Below are 18,200 nucleotides of genomic sequence, written 5' to 3'. Positions count from 1 at the left end.
AGCCTCTTTGAGTGAAATCAGCTAGTCATAAATACAACTGACCATTTGTCATCTTGTTGACTCTGACTCATGGCAACGCCATGTGTGTGAGAGTAGAACTGTGCTCTGTAAGGTTTTCAGTAGCTGATTTTTCAGAAGTAGATGGTTGGTCTTTCTTCTGAGGTCCCTCCGAGTGGATTCTAATCTCCAAAATTTTGGTTAGCAGCCTAGTGTCCCAACCTTTTGCACCACCCATGGACTTTGACTTAAACGCCAACAGTTCTGACTTCTTAAAAGATTAGCTAACGGAAATGCCTCTTTGAAGAATTTTGGGGGGAAGTAGATAAAACTCATACTTTTTCCTCTGTCGAGTCTCCGTTCCCTATAGTGAAGTAGATAATTACTCTAGTAGAACCTGACTTGGTATAAACCATACTTTCATTCTTAAATCACTTTCTTGCTCTACAGACAAGATCAGACCATCACGGGTGTCCCAAAATTAAATCACAAACAGTATCCAGAGAATTTAAGCAAAAGACACTATTATTTCACTGACAAGCCCAAAGGCAGAACGCAGTGATGGAGACACATTTTTACAATCCTTTACAGATTACAAAATATGGAGTCCTGATGACACAGTGGTTAAGTACTACGGCAGTTAACCAAACGTTTAGCAGTTTGAATCCACCAGCCACTCCTTGGAAGCTCTGTGGGACAGTTGTACTTTGTCCTATAGGGTTACTGTGGGTCGGAATCTACTTGATGGCAAAAGTTTTTTTTTTTTTTTTTTTGGTTTTTTACATCATAGAATATTAGGATTTGTTGAGCTTAATTTCAATAAATTGATATTTCAATACCTACTTAGGTCATATAACAAACAAGTATAACAAAAACACTTCAGGTTCTGGTTTGGGCTTCATTCATTTCTCAAAGGTTTGACAAAAAAAATTAATTTTAGAATTCCCTATTTTTTTTTTTTTTTAGATAAAATGTGGAAGGCTTATTTAAGTAGTATGTGCTTTTTATATATAATAAAAACAATTAAATTAAAAAATTATATTAATATGTTTCACGAATAAGCACTCTGCATGAGTACCACTTTCATGTAGTTTATCAGCATATATCTGAATCATTTTGTTGAACTTACCCATTCTTTCATACAGGAAGGGAGAATGATGGCTTTATTTTCCCAGCTGACACTGGCACTGGATGCTATTTCTGAGATTTTAGTAAAAGTTTTTGAGTCTAAATACAGTGCTCTTAACTTTCCACCATTGCTGTCTTGTGTCAGAGCCATCAGTGAAGTGATGGTTAGAATCACAGGCTAGCTGACATTTCTTCTGTTTCTGTTAGTCAAGCTTTATTTTGCAGTTGATTTTGCAAGGAATTTCTTTAGCAGACAACGTACTGGCATTTTTTTTTTTCAAAATTTGGTTGCATATTTTTAATTTCCCTTCACTGTGCTTCTTCCATTCTACCTGATTTCTATTTTATTCCTGTCTCTCACCAGTAAATATTTTGTTTGTGTTCCATGGATTCTTGAAAGAGAAAGATGGGAAAAGTGCAGAGGGAGAGAGAGAGAGAGAAAGAGGATAGGGGATTTTTAAAATATAAATGTATTTTTGTGATGTCCCCAAAATATATGAATATATATTTATCTATTATTTCATGACTTTATTAACTACTATTATAACCATTCAAACACAATTAAAATATTATAAGATATATGCATGTGTGTTCTCAAAGTTGTATATGAACTTCATGGATTTACATAGAAAAAGGTGTCTGTTAAGACAACTTGAAAGGATAGTCTAACTTCATCGATTTTCTAGTCATATGAGAACATTTTAAAATTAAATAATTTTAATAAGTTTTTTCTCATTTAAATTTAATCCAGTATTGTGAGATACATGGTGTTGTTCTCATTTTATCCCAGTGGGTGTTAAGGAAAGGCATTCATAAACACTGTAGCTAATTTGAGTACTCTAGGGTTTACTTACATGGAAAAAGTGTTTGGATTTAAAAATCCCTCTACTCATTCTTCCTTGTCAATTTTAAAATATGGCAATTTGAGAACCACATAAATTAGCAGGTTTGTTTGCTTGTTTGCTGTTAACATGAGAAGCTCAGCCAACAAATGTAAGAAGCCATTTATTTATTTTATTTAAACAGGAAATTACATCCAGATGGGCCCAGCCAGTCACTGCCTCTTCCATCACTGTCTAGGATATTATCACGTACTTCTAAGAAACAAACATGAAGATGGAACTGAATGCACTCTGTTTCACAGGATATTGCATTTGTGAGTTGTCATCTAGTCCTTTCCAACTCAAAGCAATCCTGAGGGTGTCAGATTAGAACTGTGCTCTGTAGGGTTTTCAAGACTCATTTTTGGTAGTAGATTATCAGTCCTTTCTTCTGACGTGCCTCTGGATGGAGCTGAACCACCAAACTTTGAGTTAGCAGCAAGTACATTTATCATTTGTACCACGCCGAGAGTCCAACTGCGTTTAGGACCCATAAATATCAACTAAAATGTCAGTGTTGCCATCAGGACTGGATGCACACAGGATTCGGTTGAAGAACACCACTGAAGTCACCATGTTTATATTGCGGGGTTTTACAGACAACTTTGAGCTGGAAGTCTATCTCTTTTTACTATTTCTTGCAATCTATATTTTTACTCTGGTGGGAAATTTGGGACTGGTTTTATTAGTCATGATAGATTCCCGACTCCACAATCCCATGTACTATTTTCTGAGTGCATTATCATTCTTGGATGCCTGCTATTCTTCAGTTGTCACCCCAAAAATGTTGGTCAATTTCCTGGCAGAAAATAAAACCATTCATTCCTTGGATGTGCGACACAGATGCTGGTCTTTGTCACTTTTGGGACCACAGAATCATTTCTCTTGGCGGCAATGGCATGTGGTTGCTACGTAGCTATCTATAACCCACTTCTGTATTCAGTTAACTTGTCATCCAGAGTCTATGTGCCACTCATCATTGCTTCCTATGTTTGTGGTGTTTCACATGCTACTTTACACACAGTGGCAACTTTTAGCCTGTCCTTCTGTGCATCCAATGAAATTAGATATGTCTTTTGTGATACCCCTCCACTCCTTGCTATCTCCTGTTCTGACACTCACATCAACCAGCTTCTACTCTTCTACGCGGTATGTTCAGTTGAAATATTCACCATCCTGATTGTCTTGAACTCTTATGGTTTCATTTTAATGGTCATTCTGAAGGTGCATTCTGCTGAAGGGAGGCGAAAAGTGTTTTCAACCTGTGGCTCTCACTTAACTGGAGTGTCAATTTACCATGGAACAATCCTCTTCGTGTATGTGAGGCCAAGTTCCAGCTATGCTTTGGACCATGACATGATAGTGTCTGTATTCTACACCATTGTGATTCCCATGCTGAATCCCTTTATCTACAGTTTGAGGAACAAAGATGTAAAAGAAGCAATGAAAAAATGTTTGAGAGAAATTGGTTCATAAATAAAGTACATTTTTAGCATTGTAATACTGAAAAGAATGTTGGGTGTCAGTCCATAGTTCTAAGATTTGAATCTAGAGAAGAAAGTGCCTTGCTTTTAGTTTAAAGTACTTTTTTCTCCTAGAATATTTCCAAATGAAGCATTAATCAACCTTCCAAGGCAGAGCTTTACAAGTGCAGGTAAGTTGTATCATATACATACTTATGGGATTACATTCAAATGCACCCATATTAAACATTCAGTGACAGGTTATATTACTATGATTAGTATTTAACTTCCTCTTTCTCTTACTATAATGATGATGTCCTGAGAACTCTATAGCTTCACATATTCTCACATTGTTTATAGTACGTCTTCAGCAAACATTTGGAAGTTAATTTCCCGTTCCGAAATCCCTGTGATGGACCTCCCAAAGATTACTAGCCCCTTATGCTGTCATACACTCAGATCCATCTCGGCCTCTGGATATGCCTTCTGCACTGCTTCACTGAACACCATAAACATTGATTCCACTATTAGTTTGTTTTTTTTTTTTTTGCCATTGTCCAATCACAGAAATTTATTAGACTCTTTCTGAAACTACTAAGAGACCAGAGAGTATACTTAATGAGAGTATACTTAAGGTTCAGTAAAAACAAACATAAAGCTTAGAGAATAAGCTACAATTGGCTACTATATGTGTTTGCTCCAAAATCAGAAAAATTATTTCACCATTCAGAAATCCTTTAATAATTCTAGTTCATTTCCTAATTCTACCTTTGTTCTCTAACTATGAAGAAAAACTCTACATTGGTCATTACGAATGAAACTTTACACCAATGAATATGGCCCAGAGAAGGAAAAAAATGGTCTACATCACCCCAAGTCTCTCCTGTTTATGCTAACTCCTTACTGAATTATTTGCTTTTACTTCAATGTTTGTTTATTTTACAAGTCATTAAGAGTAAAAAGTATGTTTCGCTCAATAAAACCTATTTTCTTCCTATCAGTGGTGGTTATCTTGTGACCCAACCACAATGAAATTATCAGAAACTAGCAATCAAAACAATGTTCCTGTAAAAGCCAGTTCTTAATTATGAGTTTGAAAAGCACACTAGTAAGTTTCAGAGCCTCAATTTCTAATCTCTTCTGATCAAATATGCAAAGAAAACTAATACATTTCTGTTGGAAGAAGGGATATTTGACATCAGAGTGAGGTTTAAATATATGCTCAAAATTCCTTTAAAAAAGTACTAATTTTCACAGATGCAATATAGGCATTTTATCTTTTAAAAATTATATGATTTGAAGCCCTAGTAACAAAAAATCCTTTCTGATTATGATCTATTCAGATGGTCTCTCTAGAAGATAGGAATAGCCTGCTTCAAAAGTACTCCTAAATAGGTGACTTTTACAAAACTCAGAATTTTTGCAGCATTCATAGATCATATTTGAAGCTTCTATTATTCAAATCAGGGTTTCAAAGTTGTAAAGGAAAGGATTCAGTCAAGGTTGTCTCCTTTGTTACCAGTCTTCCAAGTGAAAAAAAGAAACAACATAATCTTATGGGAAAGGAAGAGATGAACTGAAGGAATAAGGTTGCACCCAATTGTGCCTAAAAATATTTGGTTAATAATCCAGCCATCAAATTAGACAAGAATTCATGTCAAATGAACCTGTTTGGAAATTCCCATACTGTCTCCTATTTTTCTCTTAATAAAGTAGAAACCAAATTTTGAGATAAAACAGTCTTCAATGATTTTTTATTTGTTCAAGTCAACATGGAAAAATGGTATACTTAAGTCTCAAGTTAAATAGTTTTATTCTTTATAAATTACCTCAAGCATCTTTCCATTAAGAAATAATTGTTTGACCTTCCTGTCCCCATGGACCCCTTTTATTTATTCATTTAATATAAGTTAACACATTGGTCAATATTACATAAAATAAATATTGAAACTAATATTCATTGTTTTGAATATTTAGTTCCTATATAGGTATTAAGGAACCCTGGTGCTGCAGTGGTTAAAGCCCTTAGCTGCTAACCAAAAGGTCTGAGGTTTGTGCCTACCAACCAGTCGATAGGAAAAAAATGTAGTAGTCAGCTTCCTCAAAGATTATAGCCATGGAAACTCTATGAGGTGACATTACTGTGTCCTGTAGGGTGGCTATGAGTTGGAATTGACTAGACAGCAGTGGGTTTGGTTTTATGTAGATCTAACAGTATGCTGATACTGTAAATTGCATAAAGGCAGTCATTGTGTCTGTCCTCACTACTGATCCTCAGGGCATAACATGGTACTCGGAACATAATACTATAGATATTTATTAAATGAATGGTAAGTCAATGAATGAGTAACAGCTAATAGCAATGGTTAGAGCTCATACGCAGCTGATTAGGCACTGAACAATTACATAAGTGCCTTTTACGTATTAAGTTATGTAATCATCATACCTTCTCCTGTGAGTGGTTCTACAATTATCTCTTATTGAGGAAACAGAGGTACATAAGTTTGCTCAAAACCACATAGTTCTTAAGAGTGATAACTATATTCTCATTTAAGCTTCCTGGATACAAAGGCCTCACTTTTAGACATTTTGGTATGTAGAATAAAAGAACATGCCAATCTTTTTCCTTTATCAACTGCATTATTTGGCCTTTAGACAACACCATATGAAGTATTGAAGGCCTTCATTAAGTCAATGATGAAGGAATGAATGCAAGGAGTGTTGGAGGTGTGGTTTCCATAGGATTTAACTAGTGATTGGTTTGGTTGAAACATGTGGAAGCTGCAGGTCATGAGCCTGAGTGATCATTAAACCGAAGATATTAAAAGAAGATTGTAAAAGTGGAGTAAATTAGGTCAATTATACCTATACTGAAAGGAAGCCATGTAGCACAGAGGTTAAGCACCAGGCTGCTAAATGAAACTTCAGTGGTTAGAAGCCAGAGCTGCTCTTTGGGAAAAACATGCAAGAGCCTGCTTCTGTAAAGGTTTTGAGCCTTGGAAACCCTATGGGACAGTTCTGCTCTGTCCTACAGGGTAGCTATCCGTCAGAATCATCTCCAAGGCAGTAAGGTTTTTTATTTATTTTGGCATACCTATACTGAGATTGAAAAGATTGAAGTTGTCAAGAATTTCATTTTACTTGGATTCACAATCAACAGCCATGGAAGCAGTAGTCAAGAAATCAAAAGACGCATTGCATTGGGCAAATCTGCTGCAAAGGACCTCTTCAAAGTGTTGAAGAGCAAAGATGTCACCCTGAAGACTAAGGTGTGCCTGACCCAAGCTATGATATTTTTGATCGCATCATATGCGTGTGAAATCAGGGCAATGAATAAGGAAGACCGAAGAAGAGTTGACGCCTTTGAATTGCGGTGTCGGCGAAGAATATTGAATATACCACGGACTGCCAAAAGAACGAACAAATCTGTCTTGGAAGAAGTACAGCCAGAAGGCTCCTTAGAAACAAGGATGGCGAGACTGTGTCTTACATACTTCGGACATGTTGTCAGGAGGGATGAGTCCCTGGAGAAGGACATCATGCTTGGCAGAGTACAGGGTCAGCAGAAAAGAGGAAAACCCTCAATGAGGTGGATTGGCACAGTGGCAGCAACAATGAGCTCAAGCATAACAACGATTGTAAGGATGGCGCAGGACCCGGCAGTGTTTCGTTCTGTTGTGCATAGGGTCACTATGAGTCGGAACTGACTCGATGGCACCTAACAACAACAACATACTGATTCTGAGGTTTTATACCATTTTCAAGGATGAGAACTAAAATTCCAGGTAGATATCACTCTGGTTAGACTAGCGAAGTAGACCAAACAGAGGAATATTACAAGGGATAAAGGGATCAGTTACATCATGATAAAGAGCTGAATTCATCAATAAGACTTAACAATTTGAAAAGTGTATATGTCTAAAATAAAATTTCAAAATGCATGAAGCAAACATTATTAGAATTGAAATTAGTATACAAATATAGAATTATAATTAGAGATTTACACATTCCTCTCTCAGTAATTGAAAAAATAAATAGAAACATGTATTTTATAATTTGGCGCTGGATGGTAGAAATAGCTATGCAAACAGCATACTTCTAAATAAACCATCAGTCAAGGAGGACATCACACAGGAAAATACAATATATTTTGAACTGGATGAAAATGTAAATAAATAAATAGTGCAAAATGAAAATGAGCCTAGAACAATTCTAAATCTCTGGGAAGTCCATCCCCCTTTTATATCTCAAACGAGATTGACTCAGGATAAAACCTCACCTTGTGGATTGAATTCTGCCTCACTAACATAACTGCTTATAATCCTGCCTCATAACAACATAAAGGTAGGACTTAGAGATCAAAGGAAAATCACATCAGATGACAAAATGATGGACAGTCACACAATACTGGTACCCATAACCTTGCCAATTTGGCAAACATTTTGGGGGAACATAATTCAGTCCGTTCCACCATTTGGCTCCCCAAAGCTCGTACCCTTGCACATGTAAAACACATTCACCCCCATCATATCACAGCAAAAGTCTTAAAATTCAAAGTCCAACATCCAAAACTTCCTCTTCATCTGTGAAATCTAGAATACAAGTTATCTGCTTCTAACTACAATGGTGGAACAGGCAGAAACTAGATATTTCCATTACAAATGGAAGAAATTAATGGAAAAGAAGGGATAATACATACCAAGGAAGTCGACAGAACACATTACATTAGTTGTCAAGGCTTGAAAATAATCATCTATTTTCTGAGGACATTTAGGCAAAGACCCTGCCCTCCAGACTCTGCGTATTGGCCGCACTCTCGGGATTCTGGGTGGAGGCCCATCTACTCTGGGCTTCAGTTCTGCCTCTCAGGCTCACTGGATGGCAACTGTGCTTGTTTCCTGTGTTTCTTGTCTCTTCAACTTCTTCATCCTGGTTCCCTGGTTTTTGACTTCTTAGGCCTCGCTGCCAGTCTGCCCTGCTGGGGCAAGTGTTCCAAAACTCTTTAGCTCCACCGATAAGTGCCTGGAGGCACCCCACTCTGCCTGTAACTTCTGCTGGAAGACACTCAACATTCTTGCTCCGTGGGTCAGCTCCAGGCCTGTCTCGTGCTGGTCTCCTGGTTCTGCTGCTACCATCTCTCTGCTGCTGTTATTCTCTGCTGCTGCCTCTTGCCATCTGTTGCACCTCCAGTGTGACAGCTCTCCTCACTTTCTTCTGAGTCCCCATCAGAATTGTCTCTGATGTCTGTCTGTAATTCCACCAACAGTCTCTTCAAGGCAACCCAGGCTTTTACTATCAGGCAATTTAAAAGTCTTTCATCCTCTACCCATTCACAGATTCAAAACCACTTCCAGATTTTAGTTATCTGTTAGAGCAGCACCCCACTCTACTGGTACCAAATTTAATACACATGGTTATTTGTATCAATTGTCACTGCCCACAGATGCAGCAGTCAAGAAATCAACAGTGCATTGCGCTGGGCACATCTGTGACAAAAGGCCTTTTTAAAGTTTTTTTTAAACAATATAATATTATCTTACAGTTTTGGAGGACAGAAGTCCACAGTGCAAGGGGTCTTTTTGTGTGTATGTGTGTGTGCAGAAAATATACCCACCAAAACACTTGCCCATACAACCTCCACATTTTCAATTCAATGTCATTGATTACATTTTTCATATTGTGCAACCATTATTGTTTTTTCCAAAATACTCCACCACCATTAACATAAACTCAATGCCCCCCATACAAAAACTGCCCCTTTTTCCCTCCCTCTCACTTCTGGTACCATTAATAATCTTTGGTGTCCATATATTTACTTTTTTACATAAGTGAGATCATTCAGTATTTGTCCTCTTGTGGCTGACTTATTTTACTCAGCATAATGTTTTCAAGGTTCATCTATATTGGATGCATCAGAGCTTCATTTCTTTGTACAGCTGTATAATGTTCTATTGTGCGTATATACCACATTTGTTTATCCGTTCATCTGTTGAGGGATATTTTCGTTGTTTCCACCATTTGGGCATTATAAAAAGTGCTGCAATCAGCACTGCTGTACAATTTTCTGCTTGTATTCCTGCCTTCACTTCTTCTGGGTGCAAAACTAAGATTGGCATTACAGGTCATATGGTAATTCTATGTTCAACTTTTTGAGGAACCCTGAAACTGCTTTACACAATGTTTGCAGCATTTTACATTCCCGGCTGCAATGAATGCAGGTTTCAAATTCTCCACAACCTCATCAATACTTGTTTCTCATTTTTTTCATCATTGCCATTCTAATGGGGGTGAGGTGATATTTCATTATGGTTTTGATTTGCATTTCTCTAATGGTGAATGGCATTATTTTCATGTGCTGTTGGCCGTTTGAATATCCTCTTTGGTGAATTGTCTGATAAGTCATTTGTCCATGTTTTGGGGGGAGGGGTTCATACTGAGACAAATTTTTAAAACGGTGAAAGAATTAACCAATTCCCTTTTTTGTGGTACAAGGCTGTTCAGTTCTTTCAGCACCATTTTTAAAGAAGCATACCCTTTCTCCATGGATTTTCTTTAGCATCTTTGTCAAAAATCTGTTGGCCATATATGTGTGTTCTGTTTCATTGATGTAGGCCACTATTTCTTAACCAATACCACGCTGTCTTGATTATTTTGGCTTAAGGTAAGTCCTAAAATTAGATTAGGTAAATCTTCAAATGCTATTCTCCTTTTTTGAAATTATTTTTATTATTTTATTTCTTTTGCTTTTTCTGTATGAATTGTGGAATAAGTTTGTTAAGATCTGCAAAAATATTTTATTTGAATTAAAATTACATTATATTTATAGGTCAATTTGGGATTGCATTTAGTTAATACATTGATCGATCCCAACTGGGTGCCTACCAGTATCAGTGTACCTTCCTTCCCTCCTTTCTGTCTTCCTTCTTTCCTTTCTTTCCCTCTTTCTTTCAACTCAGATTCCATGACCAACATTTACTATCTACTTAGCATCTTTTTCTATGGAGCCTAGACAACCATGTGTTTTTTACAATGTTTCCAAGAATTCTCTAAGAACATATTAAGTATATTCTTAGATTTCTTAGGTATATCTCTTTATATTTGTATAAAGAGTTCTCAAGACAGGAAAAGACCCTGTACAACTCAAAGTTTGACCTTTAACTCTGCAATACTTCTAGTATTCTAGTGTTCTGTCCCATAGAACAATAGAGTTGCCTATATATTGCCCCATCTCTCCTGGCCTAAACTCTCAATGAGCTTACATCTATCTCTCATACCAATTTGATGCCTAGCACCTTATAACTAAGATGAGGAGTATAGTTAATTTTATTAAACTATTATAAATTCTAACATGTTATTACTTCATATTATCTCTATATATATTTACAGAATATTAAACAGGTTATACTACCGGAAAAAAGAAACTAAATTTTAGGGAATTTGATTTTTTAACCCAATATCAATAGTTATTAACATCAGAGCAAGAACAAAGTTCTGCAGCATTAGATTTTCAATCTTATGTTATAAGCTTTTCCATCGAGGCATCTTTTCTAAGAGGCCAACATGATTCATTTTACTATTTTTATCATGCAGTTTATTGTGCCAGAACCATTTGCTTGTTCACTGAAAGGAAAAAAGGAAAAAAAAAATCTTGTTGCTTTCTTTTCTAGAAGAGAGTTAATGTGTTTTCTCCTTGAGAATTCCCTATGGCCTACAAGAAGCCATTAAGAAACTTATATAAAAATCCATACACATAATAGTCATAGCGAACTTTGAGTGAACGGTTCAGTTCCGCAGGTAAGAGGAAAAGTTTTTCATCACCCGAAAAATATTTTAGAAATGAGAACCTTGAACCTCACACTAGAATATACAACTTAAAATTTAAACCTGAAAGAGGTGATTCTAGTTAATTCGGTCTTATATTAGAAATTGTATCACACATCTTCCTGAGAACATAGCAAAGAAAGCAGAAAGCACTCCTTCCATATTTAGATCAATAGATGTGTAAATCAGAAATTTGTCTTAATTTTCTTGATGGATGATGATCAGAATAGGAACAGTACAGTTATTAAGGTATATTTAAAAATCAAGGAAGTTATGAAATGAAGAGCAAATGAGATTTCAACCTGCATTTGAGTATGTACTACTTTAGGATCATAATTGCTTTCTCTGGGAGAATTAAATATTAATTTTAATTTTATTTTACTAATGAAGCCATTATAGACTTTTTTTTTTTAATTTCATGGTCTGTTTAAACTGGATGAATATAGAAAAAGGAATTTAAATAAGCGAAGATATTATTTTTCATTTTTCTAGGGAACATTGATTTCAGAATTATGGCATGATATAATGGAATTGCAAAATGGTCAAATGGAAATATTTAGATTATGGAATCAGAAAAATGTGAGCCTGAATTCTCGCTCTACTAGTAACTATCTGCTTGACTTTGCTTAAAGTATATGTCTAAAAAAAAAAAAAAAAAAAACTAGGTGGCCTCAATTCTCTCATCCGTAAAAGGACACTAAATTAGTTATACATTTGCTCTGTAGATTACATATGATAATGTACACAAAGTTCCAAACCCCTAGGTTCTATTTGGAGCCCCGGTAGCAGAGTGGTTAAGAGTTTGGCTGCTAACCAAAAAATGAGCAGTTTGAAACCACCAGATTCTCCTGGAAACACGATGGGACAGTTTTACTCTGTCCTATATGTTCACTATGAGTCAGAATCGGCTTGACAGCAGCAGCAGGTTTTTTGCCTCTTTTTTTTTAGGTTTCAATTCACTTATTAATATATGGTTGCTGGTGTCATAGCTTTTTTCTCAACCTTAGTCTTTGAAGTGTTGTTCTCATTCACATGTCATAATTTACATTTTCTGAGTGTATAAGAATTGAGGAATTAATCTTATTTTACTCTTCTAGAGGGTTCATGTTTTGTTAAATATTTCAGGGTATTTGATTTTGTCTTCCTAGTCTCTGTCTCCTGTTAATGTGAAATCAACCAGTTGTACACACCACCAGTTTTCATTTCCTTTAAGCTTTGTTAACAGAAGTGCCTGTTTGAAGAAACTTGGAAGCGGTAGTTAAAGCCCATACTTTGTCCTCTGCCGAGTTTCCGGTTCCCTGGATCAAAGTAGAGAATTGCTCTAATAGAAGCTGATATGGTATAAAATATCATTTCTTTCTTAACTGATATTCTCGCTCTACAGGAAATATCAGAGCCATCAAGGGTGACTGAAAATTATATCAGCAAGAGTATCAGGAGAATTTAAGCAAAACACACTAAAATTTCAGTGACAAGCCCAAAGGCAGCATGCACCAATAGAGATGCATTTTTTCATGATCCTTTTACAGCATTAGGATCTTAGGGTTCATTGAGTGCAACTCCATCAGAACGGTATTTTAATACACATTTAGTGTCATAAAAGATCCCTGGTGGTGCAGCGGTTAAGCGCTTGACTGCTAACCAGAAGGTTGGTTGTTTGAACCCACCAGTTGCCCCATGGGGGAAAGATGAAGCGGTCTGCTTCAGTAAAGATTACAGCCCAGGAAACTCTATGTGGCAGCTTTGCTCTGTCCTGTAGGGTTGGTGCAAGTTGGAATCAACTCAATGACAACTTTGTGTGTGTGTGTGTTGAGGGTGCGTGTGTGTGCATTATATAACAAACATGAATAAGGCAGATACTTTAGCTTCTGGTTTGGGGTTCAGTCATTGCTCAATGTTTTGATAAAAGAGTGATTTTGTAACTCTATTTTATTTTTATAATTAAAATTTAGAAGTTACATTTAAACTGTGTGCATTTTTCACATATATTCAAAAATTTTATTTAATAAAATATTTTAATGTCTCACATAAACAGTCTGCATGAATACCTTGTCCATGTCGTTGAACAAGATGTGTCTGAAATATTTTGTCAATCCTACCTATTTTTTGGTACAGAGGATGACATTACGTCTCCAAGCTCACACTGCCATTAGATGCTGTTTCTGAGATTTTAATAGAGGTTTTTCAAGTCCAAATATAATGTTCTTAACCTTCTACCACTGCTGTTTTATCTCAGACTCGTGTGTGAAAGGACCGTTAGAATTGCAACCTAGCTGACATTTTTCCTGTGTATGTTAGTCATGTTTTCTATCTAACAGATTTTGTAATGGATTCCTTTAGTAGACTAATCATTTGTCCATTATTCAAAACTTCAGTGCAAGTTTTTATTTTCTTTCACTGTGCTTCTTCCCATCTACCTCGTTCCTCTTTTGTTTCTGACTCTCTTCAGTAAATATTTTGTCGGTCTTCCACGGGCTCTTGAAAGGTAAAGAGAGAAGAGAGGAAGGGAAAGAGAGAGATAGACAAAAAGAGAGAGAAAGAGGATGGAGGATTTTCTTAACAGAAATGAAATTTTTGTGAATTCCAAAGAATACATTAATGCATATTTTATTATTTGACAGATACTAATTATATGATGCCTTTTTCAATTATCTTATTAATATAATTATTAAAATACAATTAGAAGTTATTCTAATAAGGTATTTGTGTGGGTATTCCCAAAAGTTATACACAATATACCTGAATTTACACAGAACTAGCAATTTAATTTATTTTTTTATACTAGAGTTCTTTAATGCTCAAATCACCATTTTTTGCTCTGTATCCCAACATTTTTATCCCAACATTTAGGAAGATATTTATTCTAGGTATTAGAAAAATCTCCCACATGGATCTGTGAAAACATTTTAGGGAAAACAAAGACGTGTACTTTCCTCTCCTTCCAAATTAGCTTGTTCTTTTCTTTTAAAATGACATCTGAATAAGATAAAACTGTAGCAAGTGGCATAGGATGAATATAAATCATTTGTAGAACACTGAGTGAAGTTCCACTCTACGTGTGACAGAATTTTCCACTTCTCATTGATATTGTTAGTTACCCTCAAATCAGTTCCAATTAATGGCAACTCCATTTTCAAAATTACAAAATCTTGTCTGGTCCTGCACTGGCTTCATGACTGTTTGTATGGTCCAGTCCACTGCTGTGGCCAACGTGTTTTTTGAGTGTCTTCCAACCCTGGAGAGTTCCCATAGAGCAAAGGTTATGTACAGAGCTGCTAAGCAAAAGGTCATCAGTTTCAACTCACCAGCTGCTCTGCCAGAGTCAGGTGGGGCAGTCGGCTTCCATAAAGATTAGACCAAAACCAAACCCAGTGCCTTCGAGTCAATACCAACTCATAGCGACCCTATAGGAAAGAGTAGAACTGCTCCATAGAGTTTCCAAGGAGCGCCTGGCAGATTTGAACTGCTGACCCTTTCGTTAACAGCCATAGAACTTAACCACTACACCACCAGCGTGTTACAGCCTTGGAAAGCTGTGGGGCAGTTCTGCTCTGTCCAATGAAGTCGTTATGAGTTGGAATCCACTAGAGGGCAATGCGTTTGGTTTGGTTTGGTCCAAAGTTGGTGGCTTATCTTTAGCATTATATTGGACAGTATTCTGTTAGGATCCATAGGGTTTTCATCAGCTAATTTTTGTAAGTAGGTCTCTGGGCCTTTCTTCCTAGCCTGTCTTAGTCTGGAAGCTCCTCTCAAACCCATCCATCAAAGGTGATCCTGTTGGTATTTGAAATACTCGTGGCACAGCTTCCAGCATTGTAGCAACAAAGAAGCCACCAAAGTAAGGCCAAGTGACGGATGGTCATTTTCACTCCCTTAAATGCTGGAAAATGCAGATGCCAAATACCTAAGGGATAAAACACATCAGTCTGTGACACAATGAAGAAAAAATGAAAGTCCTGAAATCTCACTCCTAAATAAGGTGAATTCCGTATTTAATTGTGTTTTAATCAGTGAGGCTTTCAACTGATATACAGGTGCCTCTTGGATACTTTCTTCTACTTTTTGTTGTTGTTATTGTTGTTGTTTGTTTAGGTACTTTTCTTTATTCGTACTCCACTAAATGAGGAATGGTTTCATGGCATAGAGGAAATAGATAAATAAATGATAACCAAATACTACTTTGTGGCAAAAACAGTGCTTTTATTCTTTTAGGAAAACTTGTAATAAACATCTTCATTAGTAATTTAGGGTGACATTTATTTCATACTTATTGCAGGACTCCATAAGCAACAATAACATATTAAATGGTTTCTTTGGACAGGAATATGAATCTCAAATCCACCCAAGGACTTGCAGGGCCAATGAGCATACAAACAGAGAAAAAAAACAAATACCAAATGCATTGCAGTTGAGTTGATTCCAACTCACAGTGACGCTATAATGACCCCATAGGACAGAGTAGGCTGTAATATTTGCAGAAGCAGGCCATCACATCCTTCTTCTTAGGAGTGGTTGGTAGATTTGAACCTCTGACCTCTAGGTTAGCAGACAAGCACTTAACCACTACCCAACAGGGCTTCTTATGAATAGAGAACATCTTAAAATTGTCATTAAGGTAAGCATTGAAAAACAGTAATAATGATATAATAAGCTGAAAAGGTAAAAAGGACAACTTAATAATATGTTTGTTTTTTTAAAGAAACATAAAAAAAGAATCAATATCCTGTTTTTCTCTGCATACAAGGTGCATTTATCTCCAGAATACCACCTGATACTCTGCTCACCACTGTTCTAGAAATGTCAATGGAATGGAATAATTAAGAGAAAAGAGCACATAAAATGATTGGTCTCTTGAAGGCTGCCTTCTAAGACAACTTGAAATGTAAGTCTAAATTACCCTATTCTGTAGCCAATTGAGAATATTTTAAAATTAAATCATTTTCACATAGTTTTCCTCATTTAAATTCAATCCAGTCTTGTATGTGGTTAGCGCTGTTGTTCTCATCTGACAATCGAGGACATTAAGGAAAGGTGCTGATGAACACTGCAGCAAATTCTGGACTAGTGTATCAGTGTGTACTTTCAATCCTATTGTTTCTGGATTTTGAAATTTCTCTATTCATTGGTCTAATTTATGTGGTTCTCAAAAATATAAGATTTTATAGTTTTGAGAACCACATAAATTGGCAAGTTTTTTGTTTGTTTCTTTTAACATGACAAGTTTAACTAAGGATTGAAACTGTTTCATTCTTATATTTATCCAGTAAATTGTATCCACATGAGCCCAACTACATTGTCACTGCCTATCACCCTTCTAGAGGAGAAAAGTTGTTCAGTGGTTGAATTCTCACCTACTCTGCTGGAATGCCAGATGTGATTCCCATTAGTCAGTGGAAGCTTACATTTTGCTATGATACTGAATAGATTTCAGTGAAGCTTGCAAATTAAGATGACCTAGGAACTAAGGCCTGGTGATCAACTTCTGAAAATTAGCCAACAAAAACTCTGTATATCACGATGCTCTGATCCCTTTGTGCATTTCTCTTGGTGTCAATGGCGTAGGGTTGCAACGTAGCCATCTACAAACCACTTTGACAACCTCAATCTTTTCTCCCTTTATCATGATGTTGCTTATTGGTCCAGTCGTGAGGATTTTTGTTTTTCTCCAGTTGAGGTGTAATCCATACTGAAGGCTGTGGTCCTTGATCACCAGTAAGTGCTTCAAGCCCTCTTCACTTTCAGGAAGCAAGGTTCAGTCCAATTCAGTTGCAAGCCAATTCAAAAGCAGTTGACAAAAACAACCCATTGCTGCCTAGTATGTTATTACCCCATTCTAAAGAAAAAGAAGATGAGAATGTAGTTGAGTCCACTCTGTTTTCACAGGATATCAGGATATTGCCATTTATGACTTTCCAGTATCAACTGAAATGTCAGTGTCGTCATCAGGACTGGATCCCTACAGGTTTCAGTTGAAGAACGTCACTGAAGTCACCATGTTTATATTGCTGGGCTTCACGAATGATTTTGAGCTGCAAGTCTTTCTCTTTGTACTATTTCTAGGAATCTATGTTTTCGCTCTGGTGGCAAATTTGGGACTGGTTTTACTAGTCATGGTAGACTCTCGTCTCCACAACCCCATGTACTATTTTCTGAGTGTGTTATCTTTCTTAGATGCCTGTTATTCTTCAGTTGTCACCCCAAAAATGTTAGTCAATTTCCTGGCAGAGAATAAAGCCATTTCATTTACTGCATGTGCAACACAGATGCTGCTCTTTGTCACTTTTGGGACCACAGAATCCTTTCTTTTGGCAGCAATGGCAATGGCTATGTAGCAATCTACAAGCCACTTTCATATTTAGTTAACATGTCACCCAGAGTCTACGTGCCACTCATCACTGCTTCATATGTTGGTGGTTTTTTAAATGCTACTTTACACACCGTAGCAACTTTTAGCCTCTCCTTCTGTGCATCCAATGAAATTAGACACGTCTTTTGTGATATCCCTCTACTCCTTGCTATCTCCTGCTCTGACACTCACATCAACCAGCTTCTGCTCTTCTACTTGGTGGGTTTTCTTGAGTTGTGCAATATCCTGATTGTATTGTTCTCTTATGGTTTCATTTTTATGGTCATTCTGAAGATGAAGTCTGCTGAAGGGAGGCAAAAAGTGTTTTCAACTTGTGGCTCTCACCTAACTGGAGTATCCATTTACCATGGAACAATCCTCTTCATGTATGTGAGGCCAAATTCCAGCTATGCTTTGGACCATGACATGATAGTGTCTACATTTTACACCATTGTGATTCACATGGTGAATCCCATCGTCTACAGTTTGAGGAACAAAGATGTAAAAAAAGCAATGAAAAAATTGTTTCAGAAGAATTGGTTCATAAATAAAGCACATTTTTAG

The 18,200-nt window shown here is 36.6% G+C and overlaps 2 pseudogenes; both read left to right on the top strand.

The window, feature by feature from the left end:
- Positions 1-2,514: 2,514 nt before the first annotated feature.
- LOC126079857 (olfactory receptor 1094-like) lies at positions 2,515-3,499 on the top strand (annotated as a pseudogene).
- Positions 3,500-17,217: 13,718 nt separating this feature from the next.
- LOC126080216 (olfactory receptor 1094-like) lies at positions 17,218-18,200 on the top strand (annotated as a pseudogene).

This window comes from Elephas maximus, chromosome 7 (genome assembly GCF_024166365.1).
Source record: "Elephas maximus indicus isolate mEleMax1 chromosome 7, mEleMax1 primary haplotype, whole genome shotgun sequence".
NCBI classification, from domain to species: Eukaryota; Metazoa; Chordata; class Mammalia; order Proboscidea; family Elephantidae; genus Elephas; species Elephas maximus.
Note: the sequence above shows the minus strand (reverse complement) of the source record. Positions and strands in the feature narration are given on the sequence as shown.